We start from the raw sequence: 26,246 nt of genomic DNA on the forward strand, positions 1-26,246 counted from the left end.
GACCATCGTTAAAATGTACACCTCCCAGCCAGCCTTGCAAATAAGGATGGCAGTTCACTGGATAGGGTTTCTGGGAAATCTCCTTAATATGGGCTGATTCAGAGAGGAATTATGTCATTTATCCATTGCCTCTTCCAGCTTCTTGCTGCCTGGAGTGTAGACTTGATTGCCGGAGTTGCAGCAGTCATTTTTGGCTATCAGACACACTGAGGATGGAAAGTATATTTTAAGCACATCAGAGGAGAAGGGTTCCACGGTACCTATGTTTGTTTGACTGTGGAACTGCTGCACCAGCCTTGCACTCCCTAATTCTGGACTTCTTTTAGATGAGAGAAAAATAAATCACTGTGTCATTTAGGTCACTGTTATTTGAGTTTTTGTTTTACGCAGACAAACCTAATCCTGACATATAGGCTACATAACCCTTTGATTAACTCTGTTAGTTCATTTTGCAGAGTTTACCAAAAATCTGAAAAATTAAGTGATCTGATATAAGGATCATGTAGGGAGTACTAGTGTCAGAGACAAAACTGAAGCCCGGGAATTCTGACCCCAAAGCCTATGCTTTACTTATTGTACCACTTTGTTTTCCAAAGATGTAATTTCTGTTAATTTCCCTCTCCTGTTACTGCACATTTTCAGGAGAGCTGCTGTGCAGAACAGTGATCTTAGAGTACCAGGTCATAGTTAATGACAGAATGTCCTGTATGGGGGATCTAGTAAGATCTGGTGTGCTGCCCACTTTGTCCCAGCCCCTACCTGGGCATGGGTGTCCTTTGCCTTGACCATCTGGCAGGAGGCCCATAAAACATAGGAGCAAGTAGTGACCATGTCCTTCTTTCTCCTGAGCCGCCCACCCCCTCCCCAGAGCTGGTTTCTTGCCTTTAGGGCTCCCTCTGGCTGCTTCCACTGTGTTCTCCTGGCTGTGCAGAGAGAAGCTTCATCCATGCCCTACTCATCCTGCAGGTACAGGATTGTACAGGCATCTGGCTTGCCCTTCTCCCATCCTGTAGTCGGCTCCCTGGCTATGTCACTGCTCAGTTAGCATCTCTAGCACAAGGTGGCGATACTCCAGTCTGTTAGTTTGGCAACTTGTTGGCATCTCTGCAGAGAGCTCAGCAGGAAAGGAGGTTGCTGACTCAAGGCTAAATGTGATTTTCGTATCATCTGCACAGCTCAGTCATCTGCAAGATCTTGTTACTTGCAATTGGCCAAAGCAATCAGTGGTTTATTGAGCGTCCTCATTGACCTGCAGAGCTACCATCAGCAATACCTCCTCTGCCAGCAAACGGTCCTGAGCCAAGTGCCTTGTGCCTGCCTCCCGGTTCCAGGTGTGGCCAGGTTGTAGCCATGGCCTTCAGATGGTGCTTGCGAGCTGACCTGATACTTATCACTCCATGATTTCTCTGACCTTATGTGCCAATATTCCCGCACAGCTGGGTAGAGAAGTATGTCTGCTGCTTGGCTCTGTATCTAGAGATGAAGTGAGTAAACTTTTTCTGTAAAGGGCCAGCTACTAAATATTTTAGTTTCATGGGCCGTATGGCCTTTGTCACAATTACTCAACTCTGCGCTTGCAGCATGGAAACAGCCATGGACAATATGTAGAAGAATGAAGGTGGCTGTATTCCAATTACACATCTTTTATGGACACTGAAATTTGAATTTCATGTAATTTTCATTTGTCACAAAATATTATTCTTGCTTTGATTTTTTAAAACTATGTGAAAATGTAAAAAATTCCTTAGCCTGTGGCTGGTACAAAAACAGGCCAGAGGCTGGATTTGGCTCATGGGTGATAGTTTGCCCACGCGTAATCTGGAGGAAGGGTAATGTGATAGTTAAAAGCATGACTTTTGGGGCTTCCCTCGTGGCCTAGTGGTTGAGAGTCCGCCCACCGATGCAGGGGACATGGGTTCGTGCCCTGGTCTGGGAAGATCCCACATGCTGTGGAGCGGCTGGGCCCGTGAGCCATGGCCGCTGAGCCTCCGGCTTTCACCAATCAGCCGTATAACTTAACAGCAGTCACTTCATCCTTCTAAGGTTTGGTTTCCTCATTGTGAAATGGGAATAATTCCAGTATGTATTGCAGAGGACTGCTGGTGGATTAAGTGAGATAATGGATATAATGTACATAGCCCAGCGCACTGTAAACATCCACCACGGGCCCAGTGCTGGGCTAGTCACTACGGGAGATCCAAGATGAAGTAGGCACAGCTGCACTCTCCAGGAGCTAGGAATCTAGCAGGGAGGTGGCCGTGTGCCCCAGTAACTGTCACACACGTGGCAGAGTGATCATAGCTGTAAGAGGCACAGCAGGGACAGTTTGTCATCTGGATGTTGGCAGTGCTGCTTCTGGGGTGTTTTGGAACGCTCAGGGTGTTCTCTCAAAGAAAGCGTAGACCCATCTGGGACTGCCACGGCGAGGCCAGTCCCTGTACCTGTGTCAGTCCCCTGCCGCCCAGTGGCGCTGCGGCACTGAAACCCGGCTTCCCCATCACCCTTGCCAGCACGTCTGCTATTTCCTCTACTCAAGGTCCCTCGGCAGCCACAGGGGTAGAGCTTTCACTTTCATCCTTTGTAACATAGCCCACTTGAGGTTTTGGCAGTTAGCACTTTGTCATTGGTAAATTTCTATCACATGGAAGTCATTCTAATAAAATGTACACAATTTGCCAGTAAGTCATTTTGCGAGCAAGGTGAGATGTATGGTTATTGACCTTTGAGGTATTTGCATTTATGTTAACTTCCACTTAAAAACCAATCCTACCCATACTCCTTTGTAAGATTACTTGTTCTGCCCAATCTGGCCACCAACTAGAATCCTTACTGGGCTTATCACCTGGGGACCACCTACCTCTATATTCCTGGCCTTGAGGATAACAGAGTGACTTGTCTTGAATGCCTAGAACTTCCATATGGTTTTAATGGCATACAGCTTTCTAAATCGTTTCCTTTTGTATAACAAATGAATCACAGGCACACTTCTGAGACTGTAATAATAAGTAGTGATATTCACGTACTAACAGCTGATCTTACCTCCAGAAAGAACTGGTGAATCCCTTAGCAACAGTCCTGATCCTTTTCAGTTTGTTTCCTGAAGTCTTCCTGAATTGACATCACCCACGAATCCTTGTGTGTCCCGTGTTGCTCATGTCCTGTGCTGTTCCATCCCAACCTGACCTGGCACCTTCTTGAATCAGGTACTTTATACTGACGGCAGAGCTTTCTCTGTATCTCCGACTGCAGTTACTCAAGTTCAAGCCTTTAAAGTAGTGATCTTCTTATTCTTCCTTTTTGCAAAACCCTTTAAGAGGGTCCTTTTCTTCCGATACACTTAAAAGATGCCTGCTGCAGCTGGCAGTTACCTTGGGAATGCCTTCTCTCATTTTTGCACTGTTACAGTTTCCTTCTACCCTGTCCACCCTTTGATCTCCCTTCTGCTGTGACGGTTAGGAAGGGGTTTTGAGGTTATTCTAGAATTTTGAAGCATGAAAGGAGCTTCCAAGTTCAGTATGTCATGGAAAGCTGGCCTGTGAGGGCTGTTGTGTAAAACGGTTCCAGACAACACTGTTCTCTTCATGGTCTATGGGAATATTTTGTGCAATGCACAACCCGCATGGTGATACTCAGCTACCGTGGCCCAATGGACGGGACTCATTGAGGCCCTGGTGCATATACTCTGCCTTACTAATGAAGGGGGAGGAGGAAGGGAGAATAGCAGGACTTTTGTAGAGCTTCTTTTGTGCCAGGTACTCTTCCAAGCACCTTACATGTATTAACTTATTTAATTATCAAATAAGAGATTTTTACTTATTCACTCCTATACTGTGCAGTCCCCATCCTGGATGATGGTGAACAGGCTGGAAACAGGCTTCCTTCCCTCATGCAGGATGTGATCAAATGATTTTTGATGGAACTGATCAAAAAGTTAACTGTGATATCCATGGCAGGACCAAAGCTCAATGCAAAGAAAATTGCTGAAATTGTCATCAGACCCTCCTCAACAATCCACACAGGTTACCTGTTGCATGAGATGAGGAATCTAACCTTGTACTGAACATTACATCACCAAGTGGCCTTTCTGTCCAGCCTTAGTTTTCTCTGTAACTCCATATGTTGGCCCCTCCACCCTGGAAAATTAGGCCACTCCCCCACTTGCCCAGCAGACTGAAAAATTTCCCTGCTGAGAGCTTTGCTTCAGGCCATGACCCTCCTCCTTCCTCTCTGCCTTTCCAGATTCCTCCTGCTACCTGCAGCTCACCTTTCGCCTCCCCTAAACAGCCTTCCCTGATGGGATGAATACACAACACTTGGTCTCCTTGGATTTTTGAATACAAATTATCCCACATGATTTTGTGTGTAATAATGCATTGGTTTTTAATAGTCATTTTGTGTGTCTCTTCTTTGAGGGTGGGAACCTCATTTCTAGTTTTGTTTGTACCCCCTCTATAGCCCCTGCTCTTGTGCCCAGCACACAGCAGGTGATCAATAAGTGTTTTTTAATAAGGAGCTGACTCACTGCCAGCACTCTGGCCCCCCTTGACTCAAGTTCTTCTGAGGCATGCAGCCTTCTAAAAAAAGCTGACTTTCTTGGCTTCCTTCCATAGTACTGGAATGAATTTCAATACTAGACCTTCAAAGAAACAACTCAGAAAGGGCCATTTCTACCCTTGAGGAATTGCGAACGAAACAAATCCCCAGTGGAGGGGAGGCCTAGGGGCCCCTTGGATAAAATTCACACCTGTGTCTATTCGTTTTTATTTAGCAGAATAAAATAATTTCCAACCTGAGCTAACACTGAGTACTTATTATATGACATATATATGTAAATATAGATATAAGGGTATATACATAAGTAAGTAAATGTAAATATGTATGTATATATGTGCATATATACATACAACCACCCTAGGGGATAGGTATTACTATCAATTCTCATTTTTCAAAGGACACCTTTAAGTAACCTGTGCAAGCTCACACGATAGCAAATAGTAGAGCCACAGCTGTATGCCAGACAGCCTAGTTTGAGTCTGAGCTCTTGGCATTTGCACTATATACTTTTATACTGTAACTCTTCAGATTAATTAGAATCCTGTGAGTGTGTGTGAGTATATGTGTGTGTGTGTGTGTGTGTGTGTGTGTACCTGTGTGTAGACAAGACAGGAAACAATTTTAAAGTGTAATATTTTATAAACTTGATGCTTTTTTCTAGCTTTATTGAGATATAGTTGACATATATCATTGTGTAAGTTTAAGGTGTACAGTGTGTTGATTTGATACACTTATATATTGTGAAATGATGACCTCAGTAGGGTTAGTCAACACCTCCATCACCTCAACTAATTACCATTGATTTTTTGTGGTGAGAACAGTTAAGGTCTACTGTCGTAGCAATTTCAAGTATATAATACAGTATTATGAACTATAATCACCATACTGTACATTAGATCTCCAGCACTTAAAACTGGAAGTTTGTACCTTTTAACAGCATCTCTCCGTTTCCCTCGCACCAAACCCCTCATAACCACCATTCGACTCTGTTTCTATGAGTTCGGCTTTTATAGAATCCACATATAAATGATATACAGTATTTGTCTTTCTCTGTTTGACTTATTTTACTTGCCATAATGCCCTTAAGGTATGTCCATGTTGTCATAAATGCCAGGATTTCCTTCTTTCTCATGGCTGAATGATATTCCGTTGAATATATATGCCACATCTTTTTTATCCATTCATGTGTAGACGGACATTTAGGTTGTTTTCGTATTTTGGCTGTTATGAATAATGCTGCAGTGAACATGGGAATGCAGATAAACTCTTAGAGATAGTAATTTCATGTCCTTGGGATATATCCCCAGAAGTAGGATTGCTGGATCCTATGGTAGTTCTATTTTTAATTTTTTGAGGAACTTCCATACTGTTTTTCGTAATGGCTGTACCAATTTACATTCCCACCAACAGTGCACGAGGGCTTCCTTTTCTCCACTTCCTCTCCAACATTTGCAGTCTCTTGTCTTTTTGATGATAGCCATTCTAGCACATGTAAGGAGATATCTCATTCGGGTTTTGATTTGCATTTCCTGATAATTAGGATGTTGAGCATCTTTTCATGTATCTGTTGGCCATCTGGATGTCATCTTTGGAAAAATATCTTTTCAGGTCCTCTGCTCATTTTTTAATCAGATTGTTTTTCTGCTGTTGGTTTGTATGAGTTCCTTATATATTTTGTTTATTAATCCTGTATCAGATAGATGATTTGCAAGTATTTTCTCCGATTACATAGATTATCTTTTCATTTGTTGATTGTTTCTTTTCTGTGCAGAAGCTTTTTGATGTAGTCCCACTTGTTTAGTTTTGCTTTTGGTGTCATATCCAACAAATCATGACCAAGACCAATATCAAGGAGTTTCTTTCTTGTTTTCTTCTAGCAGTTTTATGGTTTCAGTTCTTATGTTTAAGTCTATAATCCATTTCGACTTAATTTTAGTAAGTGCTGTCCAATCACATTCTTCTGCGTGTGGTTATCTAGTTTTCCCAACACCATTTTTTGAAGAGATTATCATTTACTCATTGAGTATTCTTGGCTCCCCTGACAAATATTAGTTCACCATATATGTGAGAGTTTATTTTGGGGCTCTCAATTCTATTCCATTTATCTGTGTGTATATTTTTATGCCAGTACCATATTGTTTTGGTTAAAATAGCTTTGCAGTATATTTGATATCAGGAAGTGTGATGCCTCTGGCTTTTTCTTCATTCTCAGGATTGCCTTGGCTATTCAGGGTCTTGTATGGTGCCATACACATTTTAGGATTGTTCTATTTCCGTGAAAAATGCAATTAGAATCTTGATAGAGATCGCACTGAATCTGCAGATCAGTTTGGGTAATATCAACATTTTAACAATATTAATTCTTCTGAATGATGAACATATATGTTTCCATTTATTTGTGTCATCTTCAGTTTCTTTCATCAATGTATTATAGTTTTCAGTGTGTAGATCTTTCACCTCCTTGGTTAAATTTATTCTTAAGTTTTTTGTTTCTAATGCTATTGTAAATAAATGTGATATTTTAAAATTTCTTTTTCAGATATTCCATTGTTAGTAAGTGTATAGAAATGCAACTGATTTCTGTATGTTGATTTTGTATCCTACAAATGTACTGAATTTGTTGCTTAGTTCTAACAGTGTTTTGGTGGAATCTAGGATTTTCTTTATATATGGTCATATCTGAACACAAAGACAGTTTTACTTTTTCCTTTATAATTTGTATGCCTTTTCTTTCTTTCCTTCTTTCTTCTTTCCTTACTTCCTTTCTTTTTCTTATAATTGTTCTGGCTAGGATTTACAGTACTATGTTGAATAGGATTGGTAAGAGTGGGCACCCTTCATCTTGTTTATGATCTTAGAGGAAAAGCGTTCAACCTTTCACCATTGAGTATGATGTTATCTGTGGGCTTGTCATATATAGCCTTTCCTATTTTGAGGTACATTCCTTTTAATTAAAAGGGATAAATCTTTTTAATGTGCTGTTGAAATCCATTTGGTAATAAAGTGTTGAAAATTTTTACATTTATATTCATCAAGGATAATGGCCTATAGTTTTTTTTGTTTTTTTTTTTTTGCGGTACGTGGGCCTCTCACTGTTGTGGCCTCTCCTGTTGCGGAGCACAGGCTCCAGACACGCAGGCTTAGCGGCCATGGCTCACGGGCTTAGCCACTCTGTGGCATGTGGGATCTTCCCGGACCGGGGCACGAACCCGTGTCCCCTGCATCGGCAGGCAGACTCTCAACCACTGCGCCACCAGGGAAGCCCTGGCCTATAGTTATTTTGTTGTTGTTTGTTTTGTTTTTTTTGTAGTATCCTTATCTGACTTGGTATCAGGGTAATACTAGCCTCATAAAATAAGTTTAGGAGTATTTCCTCTTCTTCAATATTTTGGAAGAGTTTGAGAAGGACAGACATTAATTCTTTAAATGTTTGATAGAATTCATCAGGGAAACTGTTGGACCCTGGTCTTTTCTTTGTTGGGAAGTTTTTCTTTTATTACTGATTCAGTCTCCTTATTCATTGTAGCTCTGCTCACATTTTCTAATTCTTCATGATTCAGTTTGGTAGTTTGTATGTTTCTAGAAATATATCCATTTCTTCCAGGGTATCCAGTTTGTTGACGTGTAATTGTTAATTGTAGTATCTTTAATCCTTTGTATTTCTGTGGTCTTAGTTGTAATGTCCCCTCTTTCATTTCTGAAATAATTGAGTCTTCTTTTTTTTAAAGGTAGTGTAAAGTTTTGCCAATTATATTTACCTTTTTAAAAAATACCTCTTTGTTTTGTTGTATTCTAATGTTTTGCTGGTCTCTATTTTTATTTGAATCTGCTCTGATCTTTGTTATTTCCTTCCCTCTGCTAACTTTGGGCTTCTTTTCTTCTTCCTTTTCTAGTTTCTTGAGGTATAAAGTTAGGTTGTTTATTTGAGATCCTTCTTTTTTCTTTCTGTAGTTGTTTATTATTATAAACTGCCCTCTTAGAACTACTTCTGCTGCTTCCCATAGGTTTTGGTATGTTGTATTTCCATTTTCATTTGTCTTATATATTTTTAAATTTCTTTTTTGACTCATAAGTTAGTCAGGAGTATATTGTTTAATTTCCATGTATTTGTGAATATTCCAGCCTTCCTCCTGTTATTGATTTCTAGTTTCATACTGCTATTGTCAGAAAAGATACTTGTATGATTTGTTTTGATACTGGTAAATTTGCTAGGACTTGTTTTGTGACCTATCGTATGATCTATCCTGGAGAATGTTCTCTGTGCATTTGGGAAGAATGTGTATTCTTCTGCTGTTGGATGGAATGTTCTATATAAATCTGTTATGTTCATTTGGTCTAAAGTATAGTTCAGGTCCAATGTTTCCTTGTTGTTTGTCTGGTTGGTTTATTCACTGTTGATAGTGGGGTACTGAAGTTCTGTACTATTATTGTATTGTTGTCTGTTTTTCCCTTCAGATCTGCTAGTATTTGTTTAATAGATTTAGGTGCTCCAATGTTGAGTGCATGTATATTTATGATTGTTATATCTTCTTGATTGATTGACCCCTCTATCATTATATAATCACCTTGTTTTTCAGTTTTTACAGTTTTTGGCTTAAAGTCCATTTTTTTCTGATGTAAGTACAGTTGACCCTTAAACAATACTAGGTTTGAACTGTGTGGGTCTCTTTATATACAGATTTTTTTTCAGTAAATACATACTGCATTACCACGTGATCCACAGTTGGTTGAATCCATGGATGTGGAACCACAGATGTGGAGGGCTGACTGTAGTTATATGTGGATTTTCAACAGCATGGCGGGTTGGCAGCCTTAAACCCTGTGCTGCTTAGGGGTCCACTGTATAGCTACCACTGCTCTCTTTTGGTTTCCATTTGCATGGAACATCTTTTTCTGTCCCTTCACTTGGATTGGAGCCTTTGTGATTCCTGAAAGCTGAAGTGAGTGTCTTGTAAGGAGGATATAGTTGGGTCTTGTTATTTTTATCCATCCAGCTACTCTATGCCTTTTGACTGCAGAAATTAATCCAATTACATTTAGAATAATTATTGATAGAGTAATCATTGATAGATAGGTAAGGACTTGACTAATGCCGTCTTTATTATTTTCTTGCTGAACAAATTCCCTTGTTCTTTTTTCTCTGCTCTCGATGCCTTCCTTTTTGAATTCGTAATTTTCCACAGTGGTAAATGTTGATTGCCTTTATCTTTTGTGAATATACTATAGGTTATTGCTTTGTGGTTACTATGAGGCTTACACAAAACATCTCATAAATATAACAGTCTATTTTACACTTATAATAATTTCAATAACACAAAAACTATACCCTTTTATACACCCCACCCCTGTTTTAGTTTTGATGTCTCAATTTACCTCTTTTTTGTATAGTGTATTTATTAACAAATTATTTTAGCTATAGTTATTTTTAATACTCTTGTCCTTTAACGCTTATACTGGAATTAAGTGGGAAACACACCGTGTTACACTATGACAGTATTCTGAATTTGACTATATGCTTACCTTTACCAGTGTGTTGCATATTTTCAATGTTTTTATGTTACTAATAGTGTCCTTTCACTTCATCTGAAAGAAATCCTTTCAGCATTTCTTGTAAGGGAGGTTTAGTGGTGATGAACTCCCTTAGCTTTTGTTTATCTGGTAGTCTTTAACTCTCCTTCATTTCTGAAAGATGCCTTTGCCAGATAAGATATTCTTTGTTGGCACTTTTCTCTTTCATCACTTTGAATACATCATCCCACTGTCTCCTGGCCTGTAAGAAATTTCCTGATACTCTAATGGGGGTTCCCTTGCAAGTTACAAGCTTCTTTCCTCTTCCTGCTTTTAAAATTCTCTCTTTGTCTTCAGTCTTTGACAGTTTTTTTTTTTTTTTTTTTTTTTTTTTTTGCGGTACGCGGGCCTCTCACTGTTGTGGCCTCTCCCGTTGCGGAGCACAGGCTCCGGACGCGCAGGCTCAGCGGCCATGGCTCACGGGCCCAGCCGCTCCGTGGCATGTGGGATCCTCCCGGATCGGGGCACGAACCCGTGTCCCCTGCATTGGCAGGCGGACTCTCAACCACCGCGCCACCAGGGAAGCCCCTGACAGTTTTATTATAATGTGTGTCAGGCAGAATCTCTTTGAGTGTATTTGGTGACCTAACTTCATGAACTTAGATACCCAAATTTCTGTGCAGATTTTTGAAATTCTCAGCCATTATTTCTTTAAGCAAGCTTTATGCACGCACCCCCTTTTCCTCTGGAACTCCAGTAATTTTTAAGTTGTTTCTTTTATGATGTCCCATAGGTCACATATGCTTTGTTCACTGTTTTTCATTCTTTTTTCTTTATTCTTCTCTGACTGGATAATTTCAAAGGTCCTGTCTTCTACCTCACAACTTCTTTCTTCTGCTTGATCCATTCTGCTATTGATGTTCTCTGTTGCATTTTAAAATTTAGTTCATTGTATTCTTCAGTTCCAGAGTTTTCTGTTTGATTCTTTTTTACGATTTGTTTCTCATTTTGTTCATGCAGAAAAAACTTTTCCTGATTTTGTTGAATTGTCTTTTTGTGTTTTCTTATAGCTACCCAGTTTCCATAGAACAGCTATTTCAAATTATTTACTGGATAAATCACAGATCTCCATGTCTTTTTGATTGGTTACTAGAAGACTATTATGGTCTTTTGGTGATGTCTTGTTTCCTTGATTTTTCATGTTCTTTGAAATTTGTTTTGCTGTCTTCACATCTGAAGTAGCATCACTTCCTCCAGTCCTTACTAACTGGGACAGCAATACCTTCCATCAGCCCTGCTAAGGATTCTGAGGCTCTCAGACCTTCTATGGATACATCTGCTCCACGTTTCTTACTCCCTCTTGTGACAGAATTCTTAAGTTTGGATGTCTTCTCTTGATCCTGCAATGCCCCAGGCTGAGTGCTGACAGTCTCCCTTTGTTTCCCCAAAGGTGGTGCTAAAGCTTAAGTTCATGGGTTCTCCCTGGCCTGCAGATTTGGGCTAGCTTTCTGTACGTTCTCACTAGCTATTTGTCAAAGCTTGCTGTCACTGACGCTCTTGGGAGCTTGCATAGAGAGCTGGCCACAGGGTAGATATGTGTGTGGGTAAGGCACACAGAGCATTGGGGATGCCCATGGGCCAGTTGGGGAGATCCACAGGTGAGGTGTCCCCAGCAGCTCATTGGTGAGCTTCTTGGTGGAGTTCACAGTGCAGTTAATAGCATTCTTGTTCATTTCATGCCCTCTGAGAATCCTGTCTGCTCGTCTCCCAGTCTCCCCTCATCCCCAGTACATGCTGCTTACGATTCAGTACCGTGGATGGGGCAAAAGAGAAATGAGCGTCTTTGGCAGCGTCCTGCACAGCTGCGGAAGCTGGGCACTTACACACTCTCGTTTTTCACCGTGGTAGAAGTCACGAACAGGATCTCTCTTGGCCCTGAGCTTTATTGCCTTGGGTGAGGGGTAGTTTGAGTAATGTCAAAATGTTCCTCTTACCCTCTCCATTGTGTCCAAATCCCCTTTTTGTTTTGCTTCAGTGGTGTGCTGGCACTTATCTGTTGGAAACCTGGACTTCCACAAAAGGTCTCTTGTCCATGGGTGATTATCTAAGACAGTGTTTTCCAGGGCCTCCCAGACCATGGCTAGGAGGGGCCGGAGCCAGTTCATGGGCCACTCAGGGTCCACAGCTGGGACCAAGATCTGCATACCTGTTACCCAACACATGGGTGGGTGAGACTTCTCCTGGGTTTCTTGGTGTATGGTGCTGGATCCCACAGCTCCCACAAAGGCACTTTTGTCCATGGACGGATACCAAATTGTTATTGTTAGGAAGGGGGGGGTTGGACAGGAGCAAAAGACGTCTTATTCAGCTATGATGCTGATATCACTCTAAACTTGATATTCATACCATGTATATTGATAGTTACCTGATTTAAAAGGACAGTGAGATTTTTTTTAATATCTGTATTGGATTATAATTGCTTTACAAAGTTGTGTTAGTTTGTGCTGTATAACAAAGTGAATCTGCTATGTGTAAACATATCCCCTCCCTCTTGCATCTCCCTCCCACCCTCCCTATCCCACCCCTCTAGGTGGTCACAAAGCACCGAGCTGATCTCCCTGTGCTATGCAGCTGCTTCCCACCAGCTATCTATTTTACATTTGGTAGTGTATATATGTCCATGCCACTCTCTCACTTCATCCCAGCTTACCCTTCCCGCTCTCTGTGTCCTCAAGTCCAAAGACAACAACAAAAAAGAATAATATGTGACAGATGGCGTATATGACTTTGCAAAGTCTAAATTATTTACTATTTGTCTTTTGCAGAAAAAGTTTGCCAACCCCCGATACATAGTATTTACTTTGTTTTAAGTTATAAAAGGATCTTATATCCTACAGTCATTCTGAAACTTGCTTTAATATTCAGCCCTGTTTTTGAAATCTGTGTTTGTTGACATATGTATCTACTTTAGTCCTTTTAATGGCTGCATGGTATTCCATCGTATTAATATAGCACACTTCGCCTACTCATTCCTCCGCTAGATGGACAGTGACATTGTTTACACCCTTCACTATTAAAAAAGTCAAGAAACATTTTTTTAAAAGTGAGAGATCAGCTAGAGTATTTTAAATAAATTTTTGGCAAAATTTTGCCAACCTAGAATAATAAATAACTAGATGTTGAAAGTAACATCTCCAAATAAGGAAATTCTGCAGTTACACACAGAGAACCTTTTGCTGTCATGATTTTGTAACACTTGGAGTCAAAAGGATTTCCCTGTTTAGCCAGTCTCTCTGGCTGCAGCTGAAGTCATTTCCCTGTTATTAATGTTACATTGATATGTTACATCTTACTTTTTGTTTTTGTTCCTTATTTTCCCAGCCATCTTCATTCGGTACATAGACAGCTTCTTCCAGTGTAGAACATGGACTTTCTATATTTTAGAGTTTCCCACTTTCTGGAATGCAGATAGTGGTATTGGAAGGAACATTGGCCTTGCTAATTTTTACTCAGAACAAACTGTGTCTTTCCCTCTCCATGTGCACAGTGGCGATCAGAATACCTCTTGGCAGTGGGAATTGAATTAAGTGACACCGTAAATGTGCAGACATTATCAAATGGAGCAGTTCATGAATGTGTGCTTGCTTTTTAACCGTGGCTGAGACTGGTAGCAGGAAGTATCTCTCTTCTCTGCTCCTGATTGCGCTTTTGTGTTTCTCTCCCCTCGTGCTCTTTCCCCCAGCCTCCTCTTCTTTACTTTGGTTCCTGGGCAGCTGCTACTGTGAAGACAGTGCAGATCCCATCTGCTTTTAGCATATGGGACCAACGCTGTTGCTTCCAAAGTCCTTGCATTTGCTGTTCAGAGCAGGGTGGGTTATTGTATGGAAAGTGAGGCAGAAAACTACAGAATGATTTAACAACCAATCTTTGTTAAATCTTCGTATAGTAATGATGAGAACAATAGGTCAATTTTTCTATCCATCATCCATCCATCTCCCACCTTTTTCTACTGAGAAGTTGTTTCCTCACACTTTTATATAATAAAATACAAATAGATAAATTTTAAGATCAGGGAAAATATAGAAAGACTGAAGCCAAGAGGAAATTAAAACACAAACCTACATATTATAGGACCCATAAATCATGGGTACTGTAATTACTGCCAACCCATGATTTTGGCTCTGAGCATCCTGGCACCCAAGCAAAAGAGAAAGTGCTGTTGACTTATAAGATTCCCAGTGTCCATAAGGGGCAGATCAGTGGTAGGTGGGCAGAATGTCAGGCCAAGTTTCCCTTGGCATTTCACTCTGAAGAAAAGTTTTCTCGAGCGGGCTCCTAATAAGATTTGGAACATTTTTCAGAGTATCAAGGGTTCTAAACTCAGTGCTCATTCTAGAGCTAGGATGCAGTTAAAGTTTCAGATAAACCCTACATATATAAAGAACTGCTGGTTGTAGTTATGAAAACATTGAATGATAACCAGTATTCCTGGATTTAATTTTCCTGACTTTGGAAAATTAAAATGGTCGATGTTATCCACCATTCCATATGAGGAAAGTATAGATGGATGTCAACCAGGAAGCATTCATTCAACTGTTAATAAATCCACTAGCCGTTTGTCATGAAAGTAAATGGTTGGATCAGTTTGTTAGGGGATGATGATGACGCAGTGCATGCTGTGGGCATCCTGAGTGGAATTGCTCTTCAGCTGTGGGTGTCACACTCTTGAATCTCCTTAATCATATCTAATTACAGGGGAAGGTTGGGGGAGGTGGATGGTCTAATGAAAGTTCATCTTCACAGGTGAAATCACACTATAGGTCAGTCAGCAGTACCATATTCATATGAGAATAGTTTGTTTGGGAATGATAGTGATCATTTCACCAGAACTTACCTAATAGCTCTAGAGTTAGAGTTTGAACCTGCCCTAATGAGTGTCTATACAAAACAGCCAAATAAAATCATTGTGGAGAAACTCAGCAACGTCTTCTGTAAGCCTAAACTGCAACTGACGATTGATTGAAAAGCTAGCATGATAAAGTGCGTTTGGCTATCATTTTCCTTAGCTTCAGTGATTTCATGGTGCTTAGAAATTGAAGGGAAGTAGTTGATATTTTAAGTTGCAGACTTGCCGTCCACTGAGTTTTGCAATGGATCCCTGGGGATATGGGATCACAGACTCAAATGCCTACAGAGCCCAGGCAGGTCATGGAAAGGCATGAAGTGAGCTGGTTGCAAATAAGAAAGAATGGTGGCAGCTGTGGTGAACTGGAAATCTCGTATTCATTCAAAAGGTGGCAGCAGCTACTTCCCTCATGTGATTGTTGCCACAGAGCGAGTCAGACCCAGGGATTTCATGCTGTGCAGTTTTAGCCAGAAATTCACATTTCTTATGAGATTTATTTTTCTGATTTTTAAGACATGATGACCAGGTTTAAAAATGCCTGTAGGGCCTCTTCAATAAGTGGTGCTGGGAAAACTGGACAGCGACAAGTAAAAGCATGAGATTAGATCACTCCTTAACACCATACACAAAAATAAGCTCAAAATGGATTAAAGACCTAAATGTAAGGCCAGACACTATCAAACTCTTAGAGGAAAACATAGGCAGGACACTCTATGACATAAATCACAGCAAGGTCCTTTTTGACCCACCTCCTAGAGAAATGGAAAGAAAAACAAAAATAAACAAATGGGACCTAATGAAACTTCAAAGCTTTTGCACAGCAAAGGAAACCATAAACAAGACCAAAAGACAACCTTCAGAATGGGAGAAAATATTTGCAAATGAAGCAACTGACAAAGGATTAATCTCCAAAATTTATAAGCAGCTCATGCAGCTTAATAACAAACAAACAACCCAATCCAAAAATGGGCAGAAGACCTAAATAGACATTTCTCCAAAGAAGATATACAGACTGCCAACAAGCACATGAAAGAATGCTCGACATCACTAATCATTAGAGAAATGCAAATCAAAACGACAATGAGATATCATCTCACACCAGTCAGAATGGCCATCATCAAAAAATCTACAAACAATAAATGCTGGAGAGGGTGTGGAGAAAAGGGAACCCTCTTGCACTGTTGGTGGGAATGTAAATTGATACAGCCATTGTGGAGAACAGTATGGAGGTTCCTTAAAAAACTACAAATAGAACTACCATATGACCCAGCAATCCCACTACGGGGCATATACCCTGAGAAAACCATAATTCAGAAAGAGTCATGTACCAAAATGTTCATTGCAGCTCTATTTACAATAGCCCGGAGATGGAAACAACCTAAGTGTCCATCATCGGATGAATGGATAAAGAAGATGTGGTACATATATACAATGGAATATTACTCAGCCATAAAAAGAAACGAAATTGAGCTATTTGTAATGAGGTGGATAGACCTAGAGTCTGTCATACAGAGTGAAGTAAGTCAGAAAGAGAGAGACAAATACCGTATGCTAACACATACATATGGAATTTAAGAAAAAAAATGTCATGAAGAACCTAGGGGTAAAACAGGAATAAAGACACAGACTTACTAGAGAATGGACTTGAGGATATGGGGAGGGGCAAGGGTAAGCTGTGACAAAGCGAGAGAGAGGCATGGACATATATACACTACCAAATGTAAAATAGATAGCTAGTGGGAAGCAGCCGCGTAGCACAGGGAGATCAGCTCGGTGCTTTGTGACCGCCTGGAGGGGTGGGATAGGGAGGGTGGGAGGGAGGGAGACGCAAGCGGGAAGAGATATGGGAACATATGTGTATATATATAACTGATTCATTTTGTTGTGAAGCAGAAACTAACGCACCACTGTAAAGCAATTATACTCCAATAAAAAAATAAAAATAAAGAAAAAGGAAGACCTTTCTCCTGGTACTTGAGACACACTACCAACTACCGCCTCCTAAGGTGATGCAGGAGAGCTGATAACTCTGCAGTGCTCCCTGGCCCTCTCTGTGTGGTCACTCAATGGGACAGTGCTCATTCTGTAGCCAAGTTTAATCCAGTTTCAAAGTAAAATGTCATGAGACCCTGTTATATTATATTAATACAAGCTATGTAAGTTACATGTATTGGATTCCCTTTTTGACTTCTTTAGCAATTCTATTAAAACACATACGCACAGACACACAACTTTGCCTGATACGACTTGTGCTCTAGAAATTCTCTGAGACTTGTTATTCAGGGTGCGAGACATTGTTTGATTTTCCTTTGTACTTCACTGAAAATGCTAGAAAATTTGGTGATGTGAATAAAATGTTTATGAAGTTACACCCAACATGCCCTCAATTTTCCAGTACTCAGTACACAGTGGGTGTCCCATAATGCTGGTTGAATTGGTGAACCTCAAAGTCAGTCTGCCTAAAAATCCAGCACAACTAGGAGCCATACTAAACTACTTCTTAAATCCTGGATGCAATCGGGTACTGTCAGGCTCCCAATTTGAATGGAACTCAAGTGATGTCACGTGGAAACAACAGACCTACCAAAGGAAAAAAAAAAAAAGCCTGTAGGCTGGATTTAGCCTCTGCTCAGTCATTTTGCACACAGTGGACCAGCTGTATAAATGTGAAAGAGGAAACAAGAGAAAAGCAAAGAGATTGAGCTAAGACGACACATGCACATCCATGCTTTTAACCAGTTATAGGTTCATGTCATTGGGAAAACTATGGTAGGTGCATTTTGCTTTCTATAAATGAAGACAAGATTAACTTCCTATAAGTATGGTATGTAGTATTACTGTTAAATCCATATTTGAATGGAAAGAGAGCTAGATCTTAAAAGTTGTATTGCAAAACCAAAAGGTGCTACTTGTCATCTGAAATTGTTTGTTTGTTTTTAATGTAACTTGAAATTTCAAGTCTGCCAGGTATAAAGTCCTTTCTTTCCTTTGCCTTGCAACAGGTACAGAATTTCTCAGCCGAGTTTATGGGTATTTATGGCTCATTTGTCTACAGATAATATATAAAGAGAAGGCCCAGAGAGATTTTTGTATCTAGTTATTATGCTAAGTTTTCACTTGGCAAAGTGAAGTGCCCCAGACATTACGTACTGAAGGTACAGTCTGCTATTTCAGATTTGTAAGTGTCATGTTGGGCTACAGTAATGCTTACCTCAAGTTAACTGTTTTGGGAATGTAGGGAGTATGGCATAGGCAGCTGTAAAAATGTTGGTTTAAGTTGTTAAACATCATTTTAAAAACTGTGTAAATCTAATCAGGTTGGAAATGTGCCTGATGCCACCTGTTTGGTGTTCACCTGTGCTGCTTTGCTTGCTGGGAGGCATGCAGAGGCCTTGGGAAGCCATGAGAACTAATTGAATAATGGCTCGGGCAGCCGCATAAATAAATTAGTCCCTCTGTTGAATGTATGCTAAATGCTCCAGAAGGTGCATTCTGGCCTCACTTAGTGAACTGAGGTACCATTTGTCTTTCTGCAAGTCTGTTGACCTTCAAATGACTAGGTAGTTTTGTGGAATTCAGTCTTGATCCTAAGTAGTGCACATATGGGAGGGTCTTCACTGAAATTGGTTCAAAAATAATGGTAGAAATGAGCCCAATTGCAAAGAGACTGATTCACTTCTAAGGTAGAGAAAAGTATGGTGTAGATTAAAAAAAAAAAAACACTTGAAATGAGTACAACATAAAAATATATAAAATTGTTAGTAAAAGCGAAAACCAAACCAAACCCAAACCAAAAAAACTCTTAAACCTGAGTCAACTGGCAATGAGTAAGCAAAAACAAAAAACAAAAAAAATTCTTGTGAAGTGGGAGATTTCTGTTCTAGTCAAGGCTACCTATATAGAGTAGCTCAGGACAAATGTCATAAGGAAATGTCTCATGACATTTAAGACAGAGAAACAGAGTATCCTGAAACCATGTGGGGAAACAGGTATTATCTGTGTGGTCTTCCCCATTTGCATCTTTCTGTGTCGTCATCTCTCTCAACTGCCTATTCCTCTTGTACTTGACCCTGCCTGGCTACCTCCCCTAAGACTACATCATCTTGTAGCCAGGGTGATTTAGTGATTTATCATCCCAGCCAGGACCCTTTGAGTGTGAGAGGGAATGCGATCAGTAATCTGTCCAGGATGGCAGACATAAATTGGAATGTCCCAGGTAAACCAAGATGTAGGATCACTCCTCTTTGGAGCCCCAGAGCCTTATCCTGTTTACTAGTACCTGGGTCTTTTGGTCCAGGCTGAGTGACCTGTTAGTCAGCAGCTCATTCTTAACTAATCTGCTGGATAAGATATAGGATCTAATGGTGCAAACAGAACATCAGGAGTTATGAGCAGGGCCGGAAACTCTTAGGGAGTATGGACAGGAAAATAGAGCTGGTAGCTGTCCCAGAGTCAGGGATTCAGCATGTTATAGGACCAGAAATGTTAGATCAGTTGCTTTGTAGTAGCCTTTCACACAGCAGTGTGCTCTGGGAGCAAAAGCTGGGTTTAAGCTTGAATTTCCACCTCTTGCCAACAAAAGAGTTTTCACTGGTATCCTTTCCTTAGAATTTTGTTCCTGCTTTGGCTTAGTGACTTATCCCTCTGTCCAAGGCTGACCCCTGATCCTTCTGCTTATTGGAAACCACACAGTTCTCAGATCTTGGTCTTGCCTTGCTGATGGGTGGAGTGTCAGGGCAAGTGTGCTAGGATCCCCCAGGGATCAGGCAGCTGGCTCAATATTCAGACAAATGAGACAAATGAGCAAACTGTCCTTACTTTCATAAATGGTGAAGCTCACTATTTTACTAATGTCTTGGTCACTGCTGGTCATCTCAGAAAGTGTTTAAATTGGTTAAAGACATGCATATAGATTGCCTCAGACATTTGGTAAGATTTGTAATCCAGTTATTTTGCATAAGATTCTTAATATTTAGAGATATGACAGATATACAGAGAATACTCCCAAATAGCCCTTCCCAGTGCTTTGTATTAATGTTTTGTTTGTACAAAAATAATTTTAGTTAAGTATTACATAGGTTATGAATTACAGGTTTGGTTGCTAATTGTAAGGCTTTGAGAGGAGAGCAAAGCCAAATAAATACATTTGATTTCTTAGAGCTTATAAACATATTTATTTTAAGAGAGGTTGATTGGCAGTTGCTTTTAAGAAATGCTAACAAATTTATTTTAAAGAGGAGACAAAAGCACTAGCTTGAAGTTTGGGGAAGCTGTCCGTTTTTCTAGTTTTCTCATGTGTGCAATAGAAACCTCCAGTGTCTTATAGTAATGCTATCTATGGTGGGCACTCAGAGAATCTACTTTATGTCTCATCACTTCCCAAAGGCTCTACCCTCTAACTACCATCACATTGGAGACTAGGTGTGATTTTTCGGGCGGGACAGACATTGTCTATGGTAATGCTCACTGGACGTTCCAAAATAAGATGCAGTAATAGTAACCCATCTTCTCTTCTTCAGTTCTCCAAACTAGAGGGAGAGACTTTTGGTAAGAGGAGTGAAGGGATCTTTAAATCCAGCAGGCGATTATGCCTTTGGAAAACATTTTAGCAAGGAGTTCATTTTTTTTTTCTTGTTTTGTTGGAGGAGACTTTTGATCTGCAGGCACCATTTGTTTGAAAGATGCCATTAATTCTGTAGAGCCAGGATGACTCCCAGAGGAGAGTAAAGAAAGGCCAGCTGTAGAGAACATAATAAAATTTAAATGGATGGGCTTCCCTGGTGGCGCAGTGGTTGAGAGTCCGCCTGCCGATGCAGGGGACATGGGTTTGTGCCCCGGTCCGGGAAGATCCCACGTGCCGTGGAGCGGCTGGGCCCATGAGCCGTGGCCGCTTGGGTCTGCACGTCCGGAGCCTGTGCTCCACGACGGGAGAGGCCACAGCAGTGAGAGACCCGCGTACCGCAAAAAAAAAAAAAAAAAAAAAAAATTAAATGGTATTCACATTTGCACATTGTCTCCTTTAACTGCTTAGAGCAGAAAAGGTGGGAGGATATGGCTCCGAACCACTGCTCTGGAATAAGGAGATCCCTGTGGGGTATTTCCCAGGGGTCTGAGGGCAGAGTAGATAAGGATGGGGAAACACACTCAATTGCCAGTAAAAGCCAAGTACCTCGGACACAGCATGGATTATGAGTAAAATGGGAACTCCTTTCAAAGGACGTGTTTATCCGCACTGTTTCTGAAGAGAATGGCCTGGTGGAACTGGCATTGTAACTGCTCTGGCTGTAAGCCATCGTGTTTTGTCATTTCTCAGCACAATACATAGATGTAATTTTCTCTATCATATAGATATTAACCAAGGACATGACAGTTCCATGCCTCAGCCATGATTCTAACTATTCCACTTTGATTCTCAGACTTGACGTAGGTTCTTTCTTGACAAACCATTACTTTCAACTTTAGCATGTAGTTATACTCAAGGATCAGTTAAGGACTACTCAGACACAGCCTTTCCTTTCTGTTCTGTTACTCGTAAAAGACCAGATTGAAGGGATCTGTTTTTGTTTGCTTGCTTCTCTTAAATAGCTACTATTTACAAGTGATACTGTCTGTGGTGCTTGCCGTACAGAGTTTATTTACCAAGATGTAGCATCTTTCTGTGCCAGGAAAGGGTAATACCTGTCTGGCTGCCTCAGCTGTTCTGGCCACATGTCCCCAAATTATACTGGAAAATCCACAATTGACAATATGATAATCATGGTATGGATTTTTTTAAAAAGTCAAACTGTAGACATTATTGCAGAGCTGCTTTTGGACGATCTTGAGTGATTTACAAATAGCCCATCTTAATTCTCTCTAGTCCATCAGCTCAAATTTGCCAGATTAAGGTCTTTTTACTGGGGAGGAAGTCAAACGTATCTATTTTCCTATAGTCAGTATACAAAAAAGGGAACAAAACTGACCACGTGCCCCCATTCACTCCTGCTTCTCCTGGTTTCATGGTCCTTAGAATCAAGGGTTTATTTTCTCCTATTTATTCCCTAATCAGAGGTGTGTGAACTTAAGTATTTGGGCCCAGTTGGCAGTGAAAGTTTAATTAATCAAAAAGTGCTAGTTAGGTATCACTGGCAGAATCAATTATCTTCGGTTATGATGCAATTTAAGTCAAAATCTATTCACCGTCTGAACTCCTAAATGTCAGTATTACTGTTCTTTTCTTCTTTTTTTAATGAGGAGGAACATAATATTCACATAAAAAAGTTTCCATACCTTCTTCATTCCTGCTCCCAAAGTTGGATACATGCAAATTGAATTTCAGGAAATTTCCTATAGAGATATATTCTGTGTGTGTTTCCAGAGAAATGCATAGCAGTCTCAGGTATAGGTGGGAACTGATTAGATCATAAGGGTGGAGCCCTCATGAATGAGTTTAGCATCCTTACAAAAGAGACCCCAGGGAGCTCCTTTGCTCCTTCCACCACGTGAGGACACAGACACAAGTCCTCAGTCTGCATCTCAGAAGAGAACCCTCACCAGAACCTGACCATGCTGGCACCCTGATCTCAGACTTCCAGCCTCCAGAACAGTTTTTAAGGACAACTTTTATTGCTACCAGAGGCTTTTATCATCAATACATGGTTCTGACTGCAATACCTTCTTCAGGCTGCACAGGGAGCTCAGGACCCAGAAGTCATTAAGAGAAATACAGGTAGGCTGGGGAGGCAGGGGGATTAACTTTTATCAAGAAAATCCTGATAGTTTAACATAAAACTAGGGTACTGAATTCAGTTATTACATGTTACAGACCCAAATCATAGAGCTGCCCCAACATCTAGACAGTCTCTCCTACTGATTATAAATGAGTGAACTGAACAGTTCATTTATAATCAAAATAAATTTATAATCAAAATAAATTTCTGTTATTTATAAGTCACTCTGTCTGTGCCACTCTGTTATAGCAACCCAAACGGACTAAGACAGTGTCTTTAGTGGCTACCAGAGTCCTTTCTTCTGGAGACTGAGGAAAGGGGAGAAATAAACAATTAAATTTCTTTTCCTTTTTAAAATGTGATTTTTTTTCTATCTTTATACATCAGGTGGAAACACAGACATTTATTTACACGCAGTAATTTAAGCATTAAAATAAAGGTGAGGGTGACTTGTGAAGAGAACATTCTCTTGGCAGCCGGCCGTTGTGACAGAATTCACAATCGTCAAGAGTTAATTGATGTTGATTCCTGGACATGCCAATATCTGACTTCTAACTTGCTAAATCCCATAAATACATCCCAAACTGGTCAAACTAGAGACCCTGATTTTTGGTTTATCAAATGTGGTCCCTGTGCCAGGATTACAGAGTGGTGATTATAGTGTGTATAATGTAATACAATTGGATTTTTTAAAAATAGCAAACACAGAGCCAATACATCCAAATTAGTATTGATTTTGGAAGGCTATTTATATATTGCATGAATGCTGGTGTAACACAAAACTTCTTTGGAGCTTCTCTTTCACCTTTTCCTTTGAAGACAATTGGTGAGGTGCACAAGCAGACTATCCTTATTACTTTATCAAAATTTTGCTTTTAAACCCAAAATGGTACTTTGCAACTCACCACACATCCTATTCACTAAATTAGGCAGCCATTACTTTTGGCTGTATTAAAGGTACAATTTCCCCCAAAGGATAGAGACTTGAAACTGTAGAGAATATTCAAAAGACTATTTATTGGACAAGTGAGTTTACCATAGGCTTTGAAAGCTCAAACAACTGAGATGCCCAGGACACAACTCACAGAGGGATAACCACTGCTTGCAGTCTCTGAGAACTCAGAGGGAATTGGAGAGGTGCCAGGAGACTAGAGCTGGGTAAATAGTATCCAGTATCATCTTTGTTTTTCAGTATATCCGAGAATTTATTGTATTTTATTTTACTTTATTATTCTTTTTTTTGTTGAGAACATTTAAGTTCTCTGTTAGCAAAGTTCAATTATATAGGGACTTCCCTGGTGGCGCAGTGGTTAAGAATTTGCCTGCCAGTGCAAGGGACACAGGTTCGATCCCTGGTCTGGGAAGATCCCAAATGCCATGGAGCAACGAAGCCCATGTGCCACAGCTACTGACTCTGTGCTCTAGAGCCTGTGAGCCACAACTGCGGAGCCCGTGCGACACAATTACTGAAGCTCGCACACTCTAGGGCCCCCGTGCCACAACTACTGAGCTTGCGTGCTACAACTACTGAAGCCCGTGCGCCTAGAGCTCGTGCTCTGCAACAAGAGAAGCCACTGCAGTGAGAAGCCCGCACATCTCGACGAAGAGTAGCCCCTGTTTGCTGCAACTAGAGAAAGACTGCGCACAGCAACAGAGACCCAATGCAGCCAAAAAAAAAATTTCAATTATATTAATACATGTTAACAACTGTAGTCACCACGTTATACATTAGATCCTCAGGCCTTATTCATTTTATAGTTGAAAGTTTGTACCCCTTTACCAACCTCTCCCTATTTTCCCCGCCCCTTAGCTGCTGGCAACCACTTTTCTACTGTCTGTTTCTATAAGTTTGACTTTTTTTAAAAAAAGTTTCCAAATATAAGTGATATCATATAGTATTTGTCTTCCTCTTTCTGGCTTATTTCACTTAGCCTGATACCATCAAGGTCCATCCATTGTGTTGCAAGTGGCAGGATTTCCATTTTTCTCGTGGCTGAATGATATTCATATATATATATATATCATATCTTCTTAATCCATTCATCTATTGACAGGTGAATTGAAACAATTTCAGCAAGTTCATTTATCATTTCCCCAAATTTATTGAATTCACATTTTCAGCCTGTTACTGGGTGGCTGTTATGTTAGCACTATGTTCTGAAGACTAGAGATAAATAAGCCTTGACACTGTGCCCCCAAACCATGCCCTGAAAGAGTTTGACATATAGAGAGAGAGATGGACACTTTAAAAATTGAGAAATTGGGTAAAATATGAAATAAGATGGTAAGCTGAGAGCATGAGATGAGAGCACAGGTTCTGGTCCCTAGCTACACATGAAAATTAACTGGAGGCTTTTGAAAAAAACAGAGATGCCTTCTCCCCACCACCAGAGCATTGAATTTCTCAGTATAGGTGGAGGGTCCAACGTCTACATTAAAAAATTCTTTCTAGAGAAGAATTCTGGTTTGTAGCCAAGTGTTGAGGCCCCCTGTGTTGCAGCAGTTCATTCTGCCTGTGGGTGTTGTAGAACACAGCAGTGAAGAAATGCTCATTGAACTGAATCTTGGAGAATGAATAGGAGTTTCATGTCAGAAGGTAATCCAAACAGAAGAGACGGACAGGGGTTTCAAAGTCAAGAAGCCAGGCCAGGCCCACGTTGACCTGGGAATGTGTAAGCGCTTCAGCAGCACGGTGGGCGCGTAAGGGTGTAGTGCAGGTCTTATGTGTGCGGGAAATGGGGGCGAGGAGGGCGTGCACCCAGGGGCGGACAGACGTGAGGGACTGGAGCTCATGGTGAATCCAGACTGGGTGGGCGTTAGGGATCCCACGTGGGCTGTAGGAGAGAGACCCGGTCACAGCACCAGCAGTGGAGAGGAGAGACCCCAGGCAGCGACGACCACTGGGCAGGACTTTGAGAGACATTTCTAAGACAGAAGTCACAGAATTTGACCACCGTGCATGCTGTGTTATCTATTAGTAATATCACTTCTGGAATTCTTTGAGCCTTCCCTTCTGTATTTTTTTCCTCACACAGTAGAAAGCGTTCCCTTGTATACACATATCCCCAGTTCTTTTACCTTTTCTCTATACACTTAGGGAATACTAAATATGAAAACAAAGAAAACTTGTCACTATAATGATAGAATGAGATTTTATATATATACTCACTTATATACATATATATTTTGTGTTCACATATATTTTATTTTTCTTATCATCAACCATCACCTTCCTCAGAGCACATACTGAGAATAAGCCTATGAACTTTGTTAGCACCGTACCAGGAGAATTCAGTGAGCCCAGACTCTGCCTGTGTTCCATTATGGTCTCAAACTTGACATTTCTGAATGCAAATATGTCTGACAAGTGTAAATAAGGGTGTCACACCTCAGAGCAGTCCCCATTCCCACCTTGCCGTTCCTTATCATGCGTGTGTTCAGAGGTGAGCACGCCGTTTCCATCTTCTAGTGGCTTCTCAGGTGGAATTTTGTGAAGAGTGCAGTGGCGAGTGCTGTGGTTTCCCCGTTTCCATCTTCTAGTAGCTTCTCAGGTGGAATTTTGTGAAGAG

At 40.6% G+C, this 26,246-nt stretch overlaps 1 protein-coding gene across 3 annotated transcripts in view; it reads left to right on the forward strand.

Moving 5' to 3' along the window:
• Positions 1 to 26,246, forward strand: part of LOC101269532 (histone-arginine methyltransferase CARM1-like) — a 272,045-nt gene that overhangs the window by 133,017 nt on the left and 112,782 nt on the right. The gene's annotated exons all lie outside the window — the stretch shown is intronic.

The sequence above is a fragment of the Orcinus orca genome, chromosome 6 (assembly GCF_937001465.1).
Source record: "Orcinus orca chromosome 6, mOrcOrc1.1, whole genome shotgun sequence".
Lineage (NCBI taxonomy): Eukaryota > Metazoa > Chordata > Mammalia > Artiodactyla > Delphinidae > Orcinus > Orcinus orca.